The sequence below is a fragment of the Balaenoptera ricei genome, chromosome X (assembly GCF_028023285.1).
Source record: "Balaenoptera ricei isolate mBalRic1 chromosome X, mBalRic1.hap2, whole genome shotgun sequence".
NCBI classification, from domain to species: Eukaryota; Metazoa; Chordata; class Mammalia; order Artiodactyla; family Balaenopteridae; genus Balaenoptera; species Balaenoptera ricei.
The window spans coordinates 15,745,958-15,763,388 of record NC_082660.1 but is presented as its reverse complement, the minus strand read 5'-3'; the positions used below and the strand labels follow the sequence as shown (position 1 = coordinate 15,763,388).

The window sequence follows — 17,431 nt, the reverse complement described above, 5'->3', positions numbered from 1 at the left end:
ATCACAAATGAGCGTTTTAAGCCTCTAAGTTTTTTGTAATTTGTTATACAGCAATAAATAAGTAACACAAGGACTCTAGAAAGTAAATAGCAGAAGCCATACTGAGGAAGATCAGAGTTTGAAGTACCACCACGCTGGTGGTGAGTTGACCACTTTTTCCCCTCCAATTCCCCCAGACTGGATTCAAGGAAGCAGAAATGAAAATCAAAAGCACAGTGAGAGTGCTTGCTTCGGCAGCACATATACTAAAACTGGAACGATACAGAGAAGATTAGCATGGCCCCTGCGCAAGGATGACACGCAAATTCGTGAAGCATTCCATATTTTTCAATGTTCATTGCAGCGCTATTTACAATAGCCAGGACATGGAAGCAACCTAAGTGTCCATCAACAGATGAATGGATAAAGAAGATGTGGCACATATATACAATGGAATATTGCTCAGCCATAAAAAGAAACGAAATTGAGTTAGTTGTATTGAGGTGGATCGATCTAGAGTCTGTCATACAGAGTGAAGTAAGTCAGAAAGAGAAAAACAAATACCGTGTGCTAACACATATATATGGAATCTAAAAAAAAAAAAAAAAGGTTCTGATGAACCTAGGGGCAGGACAGGGATAAAGACGCAGATGTAGAGAATGGACTTGAGGACACAGGGAGGGGGAAGGGTAAGCTGGGACAAAGTGAGGGAGTGGCATGGACTTATATATACTACCAAATGTAAAACAGATAGCTAGTGGGAAGCAGCCACATAGCACAGGGAGATCAGCTCGGTGCTTTGTGACCACCTAGAGGGGTGGGATAGGGAGGGTGGGAGGGAGGGAGACGCAAGAGGGAGGAGATATGGGGATATATGTATATGTATAGCTGATTCACTTTGTTATAAAGCAGAAACTAACACAGCATTGTAAAGCAATTATACTCCAATAAAGACGTTAAAAAAAAAAAAGCACAGTGAGCTAACACTGTACACCTATTAGATTTTTTAAAAATTCTAATAATATCCAGTGCTGCCTAGGATATGGAGCAACTAGAACTCTTATACTTTGCTGGTGGGAATGCAAAATGGTGCAGCCACTCTGAAAAAATAGTTTGGTAGTTTTTCATACAGTTGAACATGCATATGGCACTTGCCATATGACATAGCAATCCTACCCATCCGTGGATATTTACACCAAAGGAATGAAAGCTTATATTCATACAAAAACCTGTACACAGGTTCATATGGTCAAATACCGAAAACATCCCAAATGTCCTTCAATGAGTGAATGGATACACAAACTGTGGGACATCCATACAATGGAATATTATTTACCAATAAAAAGGAACAAACTACTGATACACACAAGCTGGATGAATCTCAAAGGCATTATGCTGAAAGAAGCCAGGCTTAAAACGTTGAGTACACTTATATGACATTCTCGAAAAGACAAAACTGTAGTAATGGAACACTGATTAATGGTTGCCAAGGTTTATGGGGTGGGGGGGGATATGACTACAAAGGAATAGCAAGAGGGAGTTTTGGAGGCGATGTTCTGTATCCTGATTATGGTGGTGGTAACACTAATCTACCCATGTGTTAAAATTCACAGAACTGTACAAGTCGGTTTTACTGTACACTAATTTAAAAATAAATTTTTAAAAAAACTTCAGAGCTGGCTCTGGCTTAGCACCTTTGGGTCTGTAGATATTAAAGTGTCCATGGGCTGACTCTGACTGCCAAGGGCCTTCTTAAAGCACAGCCAGAAGCAGTGTCTGCTGCTGTAAACTACGAGCACTAAGGAAAACACTTGCCTTTCCCTCTGACTTCACTTTTAGCTCTCTATACATGGGCAAAACTCAAAAAACAGAGATCCCAGTGAGAAAACGCACCCCATCCATCCTTTACTTAACAGATACTTACTGAGCAAGTTCTAGCTACGAGGCAGGGATACAACAATGAACACAGTCTGATTCATTTCCCTACCAGGTTCACAGTGTAATGAGGGACACGGGCCCGTCCACAAATAATTTCAAGACAGGAGGTGTAGGTACAGAGATATGCCATGTGCTATTGGAGCCCAGAAGGATATGAGCCCTGCCAGGGCAAGTCAGGTAATGCTTCCTAGAGCATACAAAGTGGAGAAAGGCATTCCAGGGAACTCGGGAGCAGGTTACATTTGAGTAATGTTTCCTGAGACTAGGGGATAGAGGGTGTATACAGCAGAGGATGGGGATGTGAACCTGAGGAGGCAGACTGGTGCCAAGTGTGACTGTTCTTGAAAATCGCAGCAAAGAATTCATACTTTAATCTGTCAGTTAGGGATTGCAATTTCAAATGCTTACATAAGCTGGAGTACATAATATAAATGAATAAAGCAGCCTGGGTGGAAATGATGGGACATTCTAGAGAGTTCTTGTCTAAATGAGGCAGCTGCTACTTACCAGTAGCTCCCTCTTAGGCTGCCATCCAGAAATCCTGGCCCAGTGTTACCCAGTGTAATTTTTCAAGAGAAACTGACATACTTTTCTGTAAAATCTCCCTATTTTTAAATGTCAGTATGAGTATACTTCTACAAATTATAAGATGCCATCGATTACAAAGTGTATTATTATTTTATGTACGAATAAGAAAGAAAAAAGCCACCCATCAAACAATGACACTCCATCGATTTTAAGGCACGTTCCAATTTCAGAGGTGCTAAAATGTGAAAAAATGTGCATCTTAGAATCAATGAAATGCAGTAATTCTCATTTTCTCAAAACACTGTATAGACTCTGGGGTGAGGCTGCCAGATTGCAAACTCTGTTTAAGTGAAGGGGAGCCTAAGAGTAATCTGATTAGATTCACACTTTAGGAAGATCACTCTGAAGGTCAGATGTGATGAGCTGGGAAAAAGCCAGACAGAGAAAGACCAATGAGGAAGCTCCTGCAAGGATCCAGGAGATGGATGATAAGTGCTGAATTAAAGCAGTGGCAGTGGAGACGAGGGGCCAAATGTGAAGGCCTTTTGCTTTTTAATGTGAAAGTCTTTTAGGTAATAAGTCCCACAGGTCCCAGACTGGGTACAGGTAGCAAGGGGGACAGAGGCATCCAGAATGATTCCAAGGGTCCTAGTTTGGAATACCAGATGGATTCATCACTTCTTCAACAATGCTCACTGGGTGCCAGGCACTGCACTGGGCCCTGGGGGTACAGTGGTGGATAAGACAGACATGGTCCCTGCCCTCTCGTCATTTATGGTCTAGTGAGTGACGCCATTAATTGCGGTAGAGTGTTACCGGGTATGGGGTAGGACATGAAGGGGGACAGGCGTGTTTATGGTGGAGAAAAATAACGAGTTAAAATGTCCCATAGCCAGTAGAAGCTCCTTTTAAAGCCCAGAAAATAAATCAGGTCTGCAGATTCTGATTAAAGAGGTCATCAGGTTACCGATAACAGCTAAAGTGATTAGAGAAGATAAAACAGGCAGGGAGAGCTTGTAAAGTCACAAGGCTATAGGGGCAAAATCAGAAGCCCGGGGGAATAGGGACATTTAAAGGGAATGAGAAGGAAGGAGCAAACAAAGGAGACTAAAAAAGCAACAGTCCGGAAAGGAAGAGGCCCAGGAGAGAGGGGTATCTGTAAACCAAGGGAGACATATTATCATATAATCCAATATGCCTTTATCTATAATTACTGCACAGAGTAATCTACCTTGGCAATGTACAATTCAGATTTTCAGAGTTTATGGGTGTTTTGCATGAATTCCAAATAGGCTTATCAGAACTGCTTCTTATTTAGAGAGTTGTGATATTTTTAAATATTGCCACAATCTGTTCGTTTAGCTTGCATGTGCTTGCGTTTTGCAGGCGCCTCAGTTTGACATCTAGCATGAGTCAATGGCAGAGCAATGTAATTCCTTCTATTTTTCCTTCTGCAGGAGCTATAATCTGTCATTCCAAGACAAATGTAAAACAAAGAATACACATTTATGCAATTCCCTCTCATGTCAAAGCACTGCGAATTGGGCAAAACTGACCTAGGCACAGACAACGGAGTCCCCTTGCAAGATCATCACGAGGGCCTTGGCCCAGAGCTCTGTAACAGGTGAGCCTGTGATATGGTAAGATACTCTGGTCCTCTGGACTTGTTCAGAAAGGCCCTTCATTTTATGGGAGAGGAAACCAGGCCCAAAGAGTTTAAGTAGCCTCCCCAACATCATAGTTGTACAACTTGGTGGCCAGTACTCTTTCTATTACATCAAGGTGATCCAATTCCACCCTATAAAGATAGCTCCAGGGATTTCCCTGGCAGTCCAGTGGTTAAGACTCTGCGCTCCCAACGCAGGAGGCACAGGTTTGATCCCTGGTTGGGGAACTAAGATCCCGCAGGCTGCACGGTGTGACCAAAATAATAATAACAAATAAATACCTTTCTAAAAGATAGCTCCAATACAATATATATTAAAGTATGACAAACTCCATACACAAAACATTAACTCTACTAGAGTTGGCCAAACAACTAGACAGAGGAAGGCTAACTTTTAAACATATAGTTCCATGTCTACCCAGATTTCATTCAGTTTATCTGCTACTTTAAGAGTTTTTATCCTTCCCTCTAAGTTTTACCTGTTCCACACAGGTTGAAGGAAAACAGACTCCTAGATTTTCACTTTGCTGGTTGCTGAATCTTTTAGTCTGACCTGCAGGCTCAGGACACAATCCATCGTCACGCTTGTAGATTTACTTGAAGAGGATTCCTCAGGCTCATCTGGAATTTTCCAGAGGTAGATTCTAGAATTAGTCTTTAATAGGTTGCCTTGGCAACCCCACAATGATGGAGGCAGGTATGACAGTACCTGCCAGCAGAATGTGAACAACACAACCTGGCTGAGAGAACCACTTCCTGCGTACTGGGAAGGCAGGTCCCAGGTTCTTCAAGCTTTCTTTTTGCCAACCGTTGCCTCCCTTTCAACCATTTTTGTTTTTATGAACACAGACAACAACAGTTGGTTTCATAGAGGAATGTTGAAACTATTACCTAAAGCAAGGCCGAGGAAAGATCCACGGCTTTCTTTTCAAAACACTTGTTAGTATTGCCTCAGATGACTAAGAGTTTATGGTGAAGACTGTGGAAAAGTTTTTAGTTTAAGAATACTTATTCTTGGGAATTCCCTGGCGGTCCAGTGGTAAGACTCGGCACTTTCACTTCCATGGGCCCGGGTTCCACCCCTGATTGGGGAACTAAGATCCCACAAGCCGCAGCCAAAAACAAAACAAAACAAAAACTTATTCTTGTCTTGGTTTTATTCATACATTCATTCAACAAATATTTGTTGAGCATCTATTGTGTGCAAGGCACTGTTCTAGACCCTGGGGATATACTACCAACAGAACTGACAAGGTTGGTTCCTTCCCTCATGAAGTTTATAGCCTTGTGGGGGAAGTAAACGTTAATCAAATAATCATAAAAATAAATGTGAAATTGCAAAGGAGAAGTACATGTATTATAAGAGTGAGTCAGGAGGTCAAGCAAAAGCTTCTGAAGATAACATTTTTCTTTTTTTAATTTTATTTTATTTGGCCGCACAGCACGGCAGGTGGGATCTTAGTTCCCCGACCAGGGATCGAACCCATGTCCCCTGCATTGGGAGTGTGGAGTCTTAACCACTGGACCACCAGGGAAGTACCTGAGGTTGATCTTTAAACTGACATCGGAAAGACAAATACTGATTACTTAGTTGAAAAAGTGCTGATAGGGGAATGGAGTCAAGCATACACTTGAATTAAGGTTCAGTGACCGGGAGTACATAACTGGACTCTATGATTTGGAGACTTTCAAAGGAGAATCTAGGGTTTAATATAGGTCTTAGTTTACTAAAGCTGAAGTTAGTATCTTCACCAATATCCCAAAGAGGGCACAATCTGTGAGTGTCATTTACATAAAACTCTCTAAAACAGTGCTTCTCAAACTCTGATGTACTTACAGATAACCTGGGGATCCTGTTAAAACACAGATTCCTGGGCCCAGCCCCTAGAGGTTCTGATTTAGTAGGTCTGGAGTAGGGCTCATGAATCTGTATTTCTAATTAATTCCCAAGTGATGGTAAAGCACACTTTGAGAGGCACTGCCTCATAACACAGTATGATATTTGTTTAAATCTCTCTTTTTCAACCCACTCTTTCATGACTTTTAAAGTCAAACTATATTCTACAATGCTTTTGTGATTTTTACGGTCAATTCAGTAGTATCACCAGAACAAGAGAATGTTGTGATGTATAAATCAAACAATGCCATAAGCTAAAGATTTCAAATATTTGGAAAGAATGAGAGAAATAACAATTATAAGCAAACTGAGGTATCAGTAATGTACTAAAACTTCACTAATTTACCCCAGTGAGGTGGACTGTTATTCTTATTTTGTAATAAGTTTGATTTACAAAGTGGTTTTAAGGAAATGTAATACAAATTAACCTGATGTAACTAAGGACAGGCAATTTCTATACGTTTAATGACTCTTTTACTTTAACAGGTAGATAAGAGCTATTTGTAATGAATACTCTCACATTTTGAATGAAGTTCTGGATTTTACATTACATGAGATAAGAATAACCTCCCCGCTTAGGTCTCTGTTTCTCACTACTAAACACAATTCCTGCTGATACGCCATGATCCTGTTGGTATGGCTACATGAAAAGGACACTAGGAAAACCAGTTGGTGAGAGAGCCAAGATTTCTCTGCATTGTTTTTCCTGAGAAGCTTGCGAAGTTAATATAGGGTCTGGAGCAAACTACTGTCATTTTTAAAAATTAAAAATGAAGTCTCTGTGCGTGGAAGAATAGGAGGATTAGGAAAGGGGACCAGGAGTAAGTTCTTGTAATTTCGAGGAAACATCAGCTCTGCCACTTACAAGCTGGGCACCTTAGGTAACTTTTATTACTTCTCTGGGCCTCAGTCTTCTCATTTTTAATATGGGGATAATAATATTTAAATGGAATAATCTAAGTGGAAAATTCTTCATAAACTATAAAGTGCTAAACAGATATTAGCTACCATTTCTAGGAGAGGCCTAAATTTCCTGAGTGGTTACACATCCTGGAGAAGAAATGTGGTCTGACCGGTGGGTCGGGATGTGTCTGGGAGCATCAGAGAATTCAGTTCCAGAGTCAGATTGCTTGGGGTAATTTTCTAGCTCCACCACTTAACAGCTGTGTGTGAGCTTGGGAAAATTACATGACCTCTCTGTGCCTGTTTCTTAAAATCCAGGATAGTAATAGCACCACCCACACTGGGTTGATGTAAGGAATAAATGGGTTCATACATATTGTGGCAGCCACTGCTAGTTGCCTAGCCAGTATCTATTCTCCTTTCTTCCTTACCAATAAAGTCCCAATTTTATTCTAGGTGGCAATGGACTCAGCCACCAAAACTTGATTTGCTAGGATCCCTCGCAGTTAGGGGTGGTCATGTGACTCTGTTCTGGCCAATACGATATAAGCTGAAATCTACTGGCTGAGGCTCCCAGAAAAGCAATTTTTCTGCTAAAAAAGACAAGACTCAGCTGTCATGAGCCCTTTCCTTTTTGCCCTTCCCCCACTGTGCCTGGAACCATGACATAATGCCTGGAGAAGGAGCAGCCCTCTTGAGTGCCTTAGGAAGAGAGGCTCATGCTGAGAATGATATTGCAGAAAGACTGAAGGATGAGCCTGGGACACAGATGATGATGTGAAGTTGCTTCTTTCCTAACTTCATATCACATGAGATAAAAGCCAAGCCCTCTGTGTTAAGTCCCTGTTATTTCATCATTTACCTCATCACACGCAGCCAAATATTCTCTAAGCAATACACTCGTAAAGCTGTTTGAGTGATGCCTGGCTTACAGTTAGTATTCAGTAAATGTTATTATTTGCTCAGCATTTTGTTGCCTAACCAGGTGGCCGACAAGTATTCCCCTCGATCCCTCGCAATAGTACCCCAATTTTCCTTTATGAGATCAACCCTCTCCCCATTCTAAGCCCTGTGGTTTGCATGGGATTGACACCACCCTCCACTCTAAGTGTGAGACTTGACTGGCTTAATTCAATCAGCATGAGCCCACTTCCCAAGCAACAGTGACTGCCCAGGGCTGGGCACATAACACAGGCCTAGGCAGCTCGCACATCCTCTTCTCCTGGCAAAAGGGAGTGTTCAGGTGGGCATGTAACTAAAGACAGGCAATATGAGTAATCTCCGGGCTCCTATTTAATCTATTTAATCAAATCTACAGTCAAGTACAATAAAAAATTCATATCCAAATCGCCTTTCCCAAAGAAAAGAAACAGCAATAAAATCTACCATTTGCAATTGTGTGAATTCATTCAAATTTCTCTTCCAAAAGAAAAAAACCCCAGCCGGCTGAAACTGTTTTGTTTTTGTTTTTTGTAAACACGTCCAGGAGAACTCCTTTAAGAACAGATGTGCATCTGGGTTTTAGAATGAACGTTGGACCCGGAGGCAGACACTGGAAACCTATGACTAATATTGAAATAATATTCACAGACAGTTGTCATGGCAGCCTGCTCATTCTGCACAAAATAGAACTCACTGCATTTTAACGGGATTTAGCAAAGGAAAGCTGCTAGCCTGCAGACAGCCTCTAACTGAGTTAAACAACCTATTAATTGGTTTTGGTTTTATTATTATATATAGCCTTCAGACTGTACCCTAACTGTATCCAAAAAAATCACAAACACTTAAAATCAGTAATACAAACAGATAAGATGATCTTTGTTTAACACCTCCACCATTCTTGAAATCTTCCCATCAGACTATGAGGAAAGCTTAGAGGCAAGTCCCATTGTGTGCACAGCTGAATCCACTTAAATCTAAAGACAGTAAGTTTGGTGGCAGTAGAGTGAAATTTCATTTCCGTCACCAATTAGCATTGGCTGGACGCATAGTCCCAGGGGAGTGACTTTAGAAACTGGAAGCATCTCAAGTCACATAAATAAGGGAGGGGGAGACAAAGTATTTTCAGCTGATCTCTTTCTCTCTTGAGCGGCTATCAAATCTAAGCTCATTGAATGTGATTGCAGATGATTTTGTAGATTATATATAGCTGGTGTTGAGGGGAATACTACACGAGGCCATCTTTCCTTTTAGACAGGCTTTTGCATATCACCCTGCCCCTCTGCCTTCTCTTTTGAGTTTCTTCTTTAAGAAAGAAGAAGACAGGGTCTAATTAAAATTCAGTAACATCCAAAGTTAGGAAAAACCACATCAAGCCATTATCATCCATTAATATCTTGGAATAAATCAGTCCTTTGGGTTAATTAATGTTCTTCAAACTCCTTGAGATGGGGCCATGTCATACACTTAAAAAAAACAACCCAAAAAATTCCCACACTACCAAACACTGAGCTCCTAGACATACTGCAGGTATGTGACAATAAACAACTTCAATCAAGGGACTGGGACAGTGAGGAGCAGTCCCTCAGTAGCTGGTGGGCAGATTAAAGACACTGTCAAAATGGTATAGGAGAGAAATGTGGAAATGCTGAATCAGTAGTGATTGTATTTTCCCTCATATAACTGAAACTCCCACTAAACAGTAGCATTAAAGATTAGGGATTTTACTTTTCACATATAACCAGGAGTCTGGAAGTAGTAAATTTGGGGCTGGGACCCAGGTACCTTCCTTCTTTCTGCTGAGCAATGTAGCTTTCTTCCTCATAACTGTCAACTCATGGTCACAAAATGGCTGCTCTCCCTCCAGCATCACATTTGCATTCTGAGGAGAAAGTGAAGCTAAGGGCAAAATGGGGCATACCAGCTGAGTCTATCTCCTTTTAAAGAAATGGTTTTGTAAGCCCAACTACTTCCATACAAGTCATTGGCCAGAACTGTGTTACACAGTCTCTTCTAGCTGTAAGCAAACCTGGGAAATCAAACTGTTTTAGCTGGACACATTGCTGAGTCAAACAAAATCAGGGAGTGCAGTGTAAAGGTTAAATACAGCCTATAGAGCCAGATGGCCTGGGTGTTAAAACCCCACTCCTTTATTTACTACCTGTGTGACTTAGTTACCTAATTATTCTGTGCTTTGGTTTTCTCATCTGTAAACTAAGCATAGTAACAATACCTTTCTCACAGGGTTCTTGTGAGGATTAAATGAGTTAATATGAGTAAAGAGTTTGAATAGTCTCTAATACATAGCAAGCATTATAGAAATGTTTATTCTTCTTATTTTTATTACTGACAAAAAGAAGAATGGATATTGGATAAGCAACTAGCAGTATCTGCCACAGATGTGTTGCCACTCTGTAACCTCAACCTTCCTGGTTACTGTAATACGTGGGAACAAGTGCCCTGCTGCATCTGAGAACTGATGGCTGCCCAGGACGTCGGAAAACCAAAGCCCTGACCTGCCAAAGCGGCGATTCCCATGACCATCAGCCTCTTTTCGCATTTCCTGGGAACCGAGGGCAACAAAACTTTCCAGTGTCTGAGCCAGGGAAGCACTGCCAGCCACTGCGGTGATGCCCAACATTTTAGACATGAACCATCAGGACTCCTTCAGTTGCAAGAGTCAGTAAACCCGACTCAGAGCCCCGTCTGATACAATGCAATAATCAGATGGCAGCAGAACCTCCAGCCTCTGGATTAGCTCACGTTGAGTCCAGGGTGAACACGGAAATGTCTCTTCTCAGGAATTCACACAAAGGCCCAGGATTAGCTGTGATTGGGACTGACCTGGCGTGAGTCATTCCCCAACCCTGAACAGATACATTCAAGACATATTCATTGAGTGGTTACTATGTACTAGGCGCTACTTAGGTTCTGTGGAATACAGCAGTGAACAAAACCAAATCCATGCCTCACGGAACTTTCATTCTAGTTGAGAATGATAGGGGACAGACAATATCTAGAAATAAGTAAATATCTAGAAAATTAGATAGCGACAAGCACTGTAGAGAAAAATAAAGCAGGAAAGGGGGATACTGAGTTTCCAGGGTGAAGGGGAAAGGAAAATAGCAATTTTTAAATAGGGCAGTCAGGAAAGGCCTCACTGAGAAGATATTTGGGCAAATACCTGAGCAAGATGAGACAGCAAGCAATGGGGCGACCTAGGGAAAGAGCAGTAAAGGCTGCGAGAACAGCAGGTGCAAAGGCCCTGAGGCAGAAGAGTCCTACTGTGTTTGAAGAACAGCAAGCAGGCAAGTGTGGTCTTGTAAAGGCAATGTAATAGGATATATGATCAGAGAGGTAATAAATGGAAGATCAGATCATGTAGGGCCTTGCAAGCCACTGTAAGGCTCTGGCTTTCTTTCTAGTTAAGGTGGGGAGCTATTGAAGGGTTTTGAGCAGAAGTGACACGATCTAACTTAGGTCTTAAAAGGATCACTCGGGCTTCCCTGGTGGCGCAGTGGTTGGGAATCTGCCTGCCAATGCAGGGGACACGGGTTCGAGCCCTGGTCTGGGAGGATCCCACATGCCGCGGAGCAACTGGGCCCGTGAGCCACAACTGCTGAGCCTGCGCGTCTGGAGCCTGTGCTCCGCAACGAGAGAGGCCGCAATGGTGAGAGGCCTGCGCATCGCGATGAGGAGTGGTCCCCGCTTGCCGCAGCTTGGGAAAGCCCTCGCACGGAGGCAAAGACCCAACACAGCCAAAAATAAATAATAAATAAATAATAAATAAATTTTAAAAAAAAGTTGTAATAATTCCTAAGTTTAAAAAAAAAAAAAGGATCACTGGCTACTGTGTGGAGAATAGTCTGTAGGGAGAAAACGGCAGAAGCCGGGAGGCCAGAACATGAGGTTCTCGACAATGATCCAGACAAAAAGTGATGGTGGCTTTGATTAGTATGGTAGCAGGGCAGATGGTAGAAAGTGATTAGATTCTAGATAGATCTTGAAGGTGCAGCCAATAGGATTCGCTAGTGAGATTAGATTTGAAGTGTGAGGGGAAAAAAAGAATCAAGTATGATTTCTTCCATTTTTCTCTATGTTTGAGGCCTAAATAACTGGAAAGACGAGGTTGCCCTTATCTGAGACAAGGAAGACTGAGAAAGGAGAGGGGGTGGAGATCGGGAGTTTAGACACAGACAGAATAGGACTGAGATACCTATTAGACATTTAAATGGACATGTATAGCAGGTAGATTTGGAGTTTGGGAGAAAAGTCTGGACTAGAGATATAAATTTGGAATTCATCTAGGTTACAGAGCATATTTAAAGCCATTAGATTAAATGAGGTCACCAGAGTGGTGAGAATGAATAGAAAAGTCCATGAACTGAGACCTGTGGAACACCCATGTTTAGAGGTCAAAGAGATGAGATAAAGCAAAGGTGACTGAGAAGGGTGACTGGTGAGGTAGGAAGCAAAAATCAGGAGAGGGTGGCATCCTAAAAGCTGGGAGGGGAAAGTGCTTCCAAGAGGAGGAGAGGAACCGGAGAGAGCACCTAAAGACACATTTTCTAAGAGTTTTGCTATAAAGGAGAGCAGAGAAATGGGAGTAGTTGAGGCAGCAATGAGATTAAGAGATTATTTTTTAATGATGAGAATAAAATTACAGTATGGGACTTCCCTGGTGGCGCAGCAGTTAAGACTCTGAGCTCCCAACGCAGGGGGCCTGGGTTCAATCCCTGGTTGGGGAACTAGATCCCACGTGCATGCCGCAACTAAGAGTTCGCATGCCACAACTAAGGAGCTGGCAAGCCACAACTAAGGAGCCCACCGGTCGCAACTAAGACCTGGTGCAACCAAATAAATAATAAATAAAATTTTTTTAAAAATTGCAGCATGTTTGTATGCTGACGGGAATGATCCAATAGAGGAGGTAAATAAAGATGCAGGAGAGGGACTTCCCTGGTGGTGCAGTGGTTAAGAATCTGCCTGCTAATGCAGGGGACACGGGTTCGAGCCCTGGTCCGGGAAGATCCCACATGCCGCGGAGCAACTAAGCCCATGTGCCACAACTACTGAGCCTGCGCTCTAGAGCCCGCAAGCCACAACTATGGAACCTCAGTGCCACAACTACAGAAACTCAGTGCCACAACTAATGAAGCCGGCGTGCCTAGAGCCTGTGCTCTGCAACAAAGAGAAGCCACCACAGTGAGAAGCCTGCGCACCGCAACGAAGAGTAGCCCCCACTTGCCGCAACTAGAGAAAGCCCACGTGCAGCAATGAAGACCCAATGCAGCCAAAAATTTAAAAAAATTTTTTAAATAAAATAAAATTTAAAAAAATAATAGTAATAAATAAATAAAGATGCAGGAGAAAGAGGGGAGTTGTTGCAGGGCTTTCCTTGAGTAGGCAAGCGCAGGTGGAGGGCTGGGTGTCGACAGGAACTCAAACAAGTCATCTAGGGCAGTTCTTAACCATGGCACGATTGACATTTGGGGCCCAGTTATTTCTTGTGGTGGGTGGCTGTTCTGTGCGCTGCAGAATGTTTCACTACATCCCTGGTCTCTACGCACTAGATGCCAGTAGCACACTAACCCCGACAGCCCAGAGCGTCTCCAGACATCGGCAGATAGCCCCCAAGATTTTGCCCCCTCCCCCAGGGAACATTTTGGGTTCTCACAACTCAGGGGATGGTGCTATGGGCATCTAGTGAGTCGAGGCCAGGAATGCTGTGCAACATCCTACAATACACAGGACAGCCCCCCACGACAGAGTTACCCGGTCCCAAATGTCAACAGGGCTGTGGTAGGAAATCCCTGATCTAGAGGCAGGGCCCTGGTCTAGATCTAGGAGGGCACAGATGCAGGCAGGTGAGCAGATGTGGGGCTTACCTGTGGAAGTTCTCTTCAGGTTGCTTGCATTTTTTTTTTCACTGAAATAAGGAAGCAAGGTCATCAGCTGTAGGTGAGGTTGGGGAAGGAGGTACAGGAAGTTTAGGGAGAGAAGACATGAACCTGTCCTCTAAGTGAGGTGGAAAATGAATGGACAGGGAAAGTAGACATGATTCTAGGCCGCATTAAGAACACATTTGAGGTACTTACTCAAGAATTTAATGTGAAACCAGTAGGCCTGAAGGTGTGTTCCTCCTGGGGCCATATTCAGAGGTGGAGTGGGGAAACAGGTGGATTTAACAGACTGATTTTGCCAACAAGTGCAAGCAACAAAGGGGCAAAGGAGTGATAAAAATGACCACAGAACTTGAACTGGGTAAGAAGACTGAGGGATGTAATTAACTATGAAAAGGTAGGTGGGCAAAAAGTAACGAATACCCATCCCAACAGGCTAGTTTCAAATGTTTTGATGAGCCGTAAAAGGGGAAAAATAAGGTGAACTCTGCCATACTAAGGTAACCACTCACTTTCCTTAGTAAGTACTTGAATATACACTGAAAGACAAAGTACAATCATTTCTAAATGAAATCAGGTCAATGGAGCTTCCTAAGTCAGCTCGGTGTTTGGGGCCATGGTTTCCTTGGTTGACGAAAGCCAAACCATCAGTGAAGGAAGCCATCAGTGAGGAAACCATCAGTGAAGCCAAACACTGGGGAAAGCCACACTAAACACCTGAGAAATCAGAGGACTCAAAAAGTTTGAAGTGACTTCTAGTCTTTATTTGCTAGTTTGTTTGTTTCTCTGGTAGTTGTTCAGATGATTATGGGCAGACCCGGGGGTGACAGGCCTCACAAATCTGACTGAACAGACTAAAGTGCCGAGGGAAACTGTGGCCAGCTGCGGCACTAGCCATGACGCTGGTGGTATCAAGGTGAAAGTCATCAACAGCGGTTTACGACAGGCTCTTAGTTCTGGCTTTTAGGGATTTCATTTAAAAATTACAAAAGACAAAAAAGGTATCCACTGGCATGCATACAAAATATTACAAGAGACCAATGGCACTTATGGGAACAACATGTAGCCTCTATGAACAAGGGCCTCCCCACATCACTTAGGTATCAGAAAACTGAGTATGAGCCCAGCCCTGCCACTCACCAGCAGAATGGTCTCGGCAAGGCATTCGAACTCTTTGGCTTCAAGTTCTTCAGCTGAAAAATGGAGATAGTAATACTTACCATGGCTACCTCACAGGAATGTATGTGAAAGTGCTTTGTAAACCATATTGCACTTTACTAGCAACAGAGATTGTGAATACACCTTGAAGGCAGCAGAGGAGTGGAACAAAAGTCTCCCTCTTTTTTGCTAAAGGCAGAATCCTGTGTTGCGTGCATCAGAGGTGTACCAGCCTCTTTTCTTTGTGTGGGAACCTGGCGAAAGCTTGCATGTGGTGAACCCACCCTTAGAGCAAGGGCAGACAGAAAGCTCGAGGAAGGGCAAAGTATTCCCTAGAGACAAACCAAACCACGACTGGTGAGTGTAATTTTAGGCCCAATTCTTGACAGCCTTGTTTTGAACTGACAAGGGTTTGGCAGCGGGTGAAATGTACTGATTACTGGGCATCATGGGAGTCATTATGGCTCACTGACTAGCAGGAGACATGGAGTTTTCATGAATTCACCCTCTGGCTAGTGGCTGTCCACCCATGGTCATCTCATGGCTCACAACCTAAGCGTCAAGTGCTCAAGAGGCCTCTCGAAACCTATCAACAAAAAGACATTCTGGAAGGGGTCCATGATGAACATTACAGGGAGCTAACTAGGATATAGGAAACCTGGTACTAAAGAACCTAAGCCAGCCTGCCTCTAACTATTTCTGTGGAAAAATTTACATGGCAGGTAAGTGCCTCCATTTTCCCAACCCGGAAAGTAGAGGTAACATTTAGACCCAGAGGGGAAAGGGGGTGTCTAGTCCAGCCCATGCATTTCACAAAGGGGTATACAGGGGCTTGGAAAGTGAACTGACGTTCAAGAATACACAGCTAGTGAGTAGCCAAGGCAGCGCTAGAATCCACATCACCACCCCCAGATTAGTGCGCCTTCCACCCACCTGTTTCTTCCAGGGGCCTTCCCAGGAAGACAGGAGTTGGCTGAAGGGGTTGCTTTCACACAATTAGTATCACTTCTCCATCATTCTGCCAGCCTCAAAGGAAGACGCCTGGGAAAAGGACAGCCGCAGCCTTCAGCCACTCCAACTCACCACTGAAAGAGCCGCCCCCCACCCACCCAAATGGTTTCAAGTGAGTTTTCAAGCTTGAGGATGGCGAGCAATCCCAGGATGGTGACGAAGATCCATCCAGAAGCACTGGGGAGGGCAAACGGCACCGACAATGGAAACCAAGAAACGATACCATACAGGCGCCCTTCGTAATGGAGGGTCCCAGCACCTTATCGGGACCACAGTCCTGGAAGCACAGGGGCAGGCTCATGGGCTGCACTCTCACGGGCCCGCGCTGCGTTTAATGCTCTGCTGTCATGGTTGTGGAATTCTCAATAACTTATGATCAAGGAACCTGATATTTTCATTTTGCATTGGGCCCCTCAAATCTTGTGGCCGGTCCTGCTTCCCCCTCCCCGCGCCAGCCAAAGAGACGGCCTGTTTATACCGGCCTCCTCACCCCTCCCCTACCCCAGACAAATAAGATCAAACAAAAGCCCAGTAATTTTTAGCCCCTCTGGGGCTTCGGAAGGGGAAGAATGTTGTGGAAAAGGTCAGGGGACCATTAAGAGCCTGTATCCTCGGGGAAGAGGCAGACTGACCAGCTGCCTTTTCCAGCCCTGGCAAAGGCCAATATAAAAATGACCCCCCAGCCCACCCCCCTAGCCCCGCGCTGCCTGAATCTTCGACTCCTTGTGGTGCTCCTGTGCGCCCTGCTCCGGACTCAAGGCTTCCAACGCTGCCGGAAGCGGCTCAGTGTGCCCGTGGGGAAAGTGGGGAAGTGCGGGTCCCTCACAGGCTGAGGGAAGCTGCCAAAAGGGGCCGCGCCCCGGGCACTGTCCCCTTCCGCCCACCGGGCCGACCTCGCCGACGCCCCGGCTGCGGGAAAGTTTGGGGAAGGGTGACTAGTGGGGTGGCGCTCTCGCCAGGAGGGTAACCTCTCGCCCCGGCCTCCCCGTGGTCGCAGGGGCGACGAGTCCGGCGGGGAAGGAGGACGAGCGACCCAGACGCCTGAGCCGGAGCCCGCCACCTGGCCGCGAACACCAAATCTCGCAGGCGGCGCGGGGCTACGGCGGGGGTGGAGTTACGGCGGATGGGCGGGGTTTCAGCCGAGGAGCCGGTTCTCATGTGACACTATGAATAAAGTAACGATAAAAGCGGCTTTCGCGGGGGTTCCATAGTGTAGTGGTTATCACGTCTGCTTTACACGCAGAAGGTCCTGGGTTCGAGCCCCAGTGGAACCAAGCTTAAGAAGCTGATTTTTCACTCTTTATTTAAAGAAGTGCTTTTCTTTCTCCCATTATTATTATTATTTTTAATCTTTGCCTACCTTTTGGAATGTCTTTATCGCAGAAGCGTAATGACAGATAGCCACTCCTCCCATCCCCGCCGCCCTCGCCCGACCTAGGAAACAGCAGAAGTGGGGGCCTGGCCGCGCTGTAGTCCCGAGGGCGACCCCGCCCCGCCAGGGTCCTACCC

The 17,431-nt window shown here is 44.4% G+C and overlaps 1 protein-coding gene and 2 non-coding genes across 5 annotated transcripts in view; 2 read left to right on the top strand and 1 right to left on the bottom strand.

Annotated features, from left to right (window-relative positions):
• The window catches only part of PPEF1 (protein phosphatase with EF-hand domain 1), a 158,955-nt gene that overhangs the window by 131,683 nt on the left and 9,841 nt on the right, over window positions 1-17,431 (bottom strand). Inside the window, exons 1-4 of one of the 3 annotated variants that reach the window (XM_059910713.1) lie at window positions 16,891-16,979; window positions 15,845-15,952; window positions 14,894-14,946; window positions 13,739-13,779 (exon numbers count right to left, since the gene is read on the bottom strand). The exons of 1 other annotated variant lie outside the window; for it this stretch is intronic. The gene's annotated coding sequence lies outside the window, so the exon portion shown is untranslated. Of the gene's footprint in view, window positions 1-13,738; window positions 13,780-14,893; window positions 14,947-15,844; window positions 15,953-16,890; window positions 16,980-17,431 lie in introns of those variants that run through there. One more of the 3 variants, XM_059910714.1, reaches the window with a different exon arrangement.
• On the top strand, window positions 222-328 carry LOC132358075 (U6 spliceosomal RNA). The gene has a single exon (XR_009500428.1). It is a non-coding gene; the product is annotated as a U6 spliceosomal RNA (small nuclear RNA).
• On the top strand, window positions 17,124-17,196 carry TRNAV-UAC (transfer RNA valine (anticodon UAC)). Its single transcript has one exon. It is a non-coding gene; the product is annotated as a tRNA-Val (tRNA).